The sequence below is a fragment of the Lolium rigidum genome, chromosome 6 (genome assembly GCF_022539505.1).
Source record: "Lolium rigidum isolate FL_2022 chromosome 6, APGP_CSIRO_Lrig_0.1, whole genome shotgun sequence".
Taxonomy (NCBI): domain Eukaryota; kingdom Viridiplantae; phylum Streptophyta; class Magnoliopsida; order Poales; family Poaceae; genus Lolium; species Lolium rigidum.
In genome coordinates, this window is record NC_061513.1 from 15,734,846 (window position 1) to 15,738,925 (window position 4,080).

Consider the following 4,080-nt stretch of genomic DNA (forward strand, 5'->3'; position numbering starts at 1 on the left):
GTTACTATTGCTCTCATATCATTGCTACTTTCACATCACCCCTGTTACTAGTGCTTTTCCAGTGCGACTGAATTGACAACTCAGTTGTTAAGGCTTATAAGTATTCTTTACCTCCCCTTGTGTCGAATCAATAAATTTGGGTTTTACTTCCCTCGAAGACTGTTGCGATCCCCTATACTTGTGGGTCATCACTCCCCGCGCTGAAGGACTGGCGCTACAGGCACGTTGTTCTAGAGCCCTATGGAAGGAGGTACATGTTAATTTTTGGCATTTCCTTATCGCAATTTTGTCATTATCAAAATTATTATCACATACATATTGATGTTGTCGTTTCATGGTGCAGCTCGTTCAAGTATGAAGACCCGTCGCAGAGACCGCCACGTGGGTACTCGAACATCCTTGGGGGCCTACTTAGATGGTATTTCCCGGGATAGTCAATTTCCCTACCGGTGGCTGCGACGTAGCTTGGAGGTGGGCGCACTACAGCCTCGCAGAAGATCCTATGGGCCGCGGCACCGCGGCGGATTTGGTTGTTGCCAAATTCTGGGTACGTGACTTTTGACTTCTTACCATTCATACTCTCCTTGGTTCACAATAATTTCACTAATGCCCCTTGTTTTACCTATGTGCATGGTTGCAGAAATACTTCAAGAGGGCCGAGGGCAAGGAGAATGCGTGCGATGATGTCCTACACCAGCTTGCAAGGAAGAGGGTGACCGGCATGCACTACGAGGCACGTGTTCAATGCGTCCGCGATCGGCACGCCGACCGCCTCGTCCACATGACTAAGGAGGACGCTCGCGACACGCTTATGCAGCCGTGGCAGTACATGCAGGTATTTGCATTTATGTGTTATTGATTTCTTTATCGCCATGTAGTTTATTTTACCATAATGGGTTTATCTTGTGCATGTAGAACCCTCCTCAGTACGTCGGCAACGATGAGAGGTGCTTTCTTGCGATGGTCATTTGGTGGACATGCCCCCAGTACCTCAAGAAGCACGAGGAGGGCAAGAAGAAACGGGCTGAGATGCGAGGTGGATCGCATATCCAAGGCAGCATCCCCCTCTCTCTTCACCTGCAGAACGAGATGAGCAAATTAATGGTTCCTTCATTCTTTGAATTCATGTTATATATTTGTTAACTCCGCAAGGGTGTGCCACTTCACTCAATTACATGTTCTCTTTTGCAGGAAGTCAGGACAGGAGCGAAGCCTAACGTCTTTGCCGTGTGATGCGCGTAGATGTACACGTCCGTTGGGAACCCCAAGAGGAAGGTGTGATGCGCACAGCAGCAAGTTTTCCCTCAGAAAGAAACCAAGGTTATCGAACCAGTAGGAGCCAAGAAGCACGTGAAGGTTGTTGGTGGAGGAATGTAGTGCGGCGCAACACCGATGAAACCGGTGCCAACGTGGAACCCGCACAACACAATCAAAGTACTTTGCCCCAACGTAACGGTGAGGTTGTCAATCTCACCGGCTTGCTCGAAAACAAAGGATTAAGCGTATCGAGTGGAAGATGGTGTTTGTTTGCAAAGAACAGTAAAAACGAGTAGAATGTATTCAGATGTAAAAGAATGGACCGGGGTCCACGAGCTCACTAGAGGTGTCTCTCCAATAAGATAACTAACATGCTTGGGTGAACAATTTACAGGCGAGCAATTGACAAATAAAGATTCAATACATATCAATGATGATTACTATGTGATTTAATCAGGGCATTACGACAAAGTACATAGACCGCTATCCAGACATGCATCTATGCCTAAATAATCCACCTTCGAGGTTATCATCCGAACCCTTCCGGTATTAAGTTGTAAACAACGAGATAATTGCATTAAGTATGGTGCGTAATGTAATCAACACAAATATCCTTAGACAAAGCATCAATGTTTTATCCCTAGTAGCAACAAGCACATCCACAACCTTAGAACTTTCTCGTCATCGTCCCAGATTAAATGGAGGCATGAACCCACTATCGAGCATAATTACTCCCTCTTGGAGTTACAAGTATCAACTTGGCCGAGCCTCTACTAGCAACGGAGAGCATGCAAGAACATAAACAACACATATATGATAGATTGATAATCAACTTAACATAATATTCTATATTCATCGGATCTCGCCAAACACAACATGTAGCATTACAAATAGATGATCTTGATCATGTTAGGCAGCTCACAAGATCTATAACAATGAAAGCACAAGCGGAGAAGACAACCATCTAGCAACTGCTATGGACCCATAGTCCAAGGATGAACTACTCACTCATCAATCCGGAGGCGGGCATGATGATGTAGAGCCCCTCCGGCGATGATTCCCCTCTCCGGCAGGGTGCCGGAGGCGATCTCCTGAATCCCCCGAGATGGGATTCGCGACGGCGGCGTCTCTGGAAGGTTTTCCGTATCGTGGCTGTAATAACCCAGGACATAGGAACAACGAAGGGTAGATTTAGAAATGGGATGTGCATTGCATCGCAAAACGGGGGAAATTTTCGCGCCTTATTGCAACTAAACCTAAGAGGGATCGAGGTTCTCTCTCATTTTGCACTTAGGGTTAGGCAATGTGAGTTAGGGAAATTTCGACATGATCTCTTTTGTATCTTATTGATTTGGGGAATGATTTCATTTGACAAGTGTAATACATTAAACAATAAGCATTACACAATATAAATATGAATTTATAATTCAAACACAAGATAAAATTCAAATCATTTTGAATTTCAAAGTGAATATCAAATACAATATTTAATCAAGAATATACACATTACATAATACAAAAGCTCATAAACAAAAACTTGAGCTTTATTGATATACAACACAATTACAAAGTCTTTACAACATTCTTGATACAAGAATTGAGACACAATGATCAGAATTAAAAGAAAAGGAAAATTACAAGTTATTCTAAACTAAACCTAAGCTAAATGTCTTGAGGATGATCTTCTGGTCATAATCAACTTCAAAACCTGCAAAATAAACCAAGGAACTAGCCAAGGGGGTTAGAAACTGCACATATTCAGTTTGGACAGTTAACCAAGTGTCACAGCACACTTGTGTTTGTCCAAATTCTCGGACAACGACAAGATAGGCATTGGCGGACCAAAACCGAGCAAGCCACAGGGGCTCAAGTTTCAAGCATATGAGCACATCTGCTCATGTGTGCTGTGCACACAACAGCAAGGCATGCACAAGCCTAGTCATAAAGCAAAGCCTGCTTGTGTGTCATGGCAGGGACAGAAGTAGGGCTCATATAAAAGCAGTACAAACCCTAGAACCAGTGCACAGTCGACCAGACAAGATTCACCAGGTAAGGGTGAAGTTAGTTCAACACAGAGTTCATCTAGTTCATACTCAAGAACAGCACCAACACACAACCACTTAACCACCAGGAATCATGGTGACCTGAGAAGATCCACCAGAACCTGGAGGTGAAGGGCTGTGCACAAAACCCCAAGTCTGCAGCAACGAAACATTTCTTTCTAGGAGCTGGAGCAAGGTATACCAAGTTCCTGGACTGGATCCAATGGATCCAATCCATCCATTATGCATGACATAGTCATGGGATTGAGCAGATGCTCAAAAAGGGAAATCATCACTTGGTTTCACCAAGGATCTCTGTCAGTCAAAAAGCCACTAAGATAGAAACCCATCCAGATACAGATCTTGTGCACAGAAGCAAGATCTCATGCACGGATAGCACCGATAGATGTATTGCAATATATAGCAGCTAGTAAAGACTACACAGATAACCCTAGGCACACAACCATCAGTAAACCCTAGATTTCATCACAGGCAAGCAGATTGGCATTCATAGCTAGTATGATCCCCAAATATGCAAGCAAAGATGAGTAACCAACAAGATCCAACCAAACAGGTGAGCAACCAATCAGTAGCTAGGCTACTGAGGTCATAGCACACTTTTAACCACCCAAAGAAAAGCCATCATTATCCAGAAAGGGATTCTGATTTCATTTGCTTGTCAAATGATCATGAACAACAAACTAATACACAAGCAAATAATTTAAATCATCACTGCATAAGCAGTTCATCATGAATCAATTTATTCAAGCATGAATTTGTA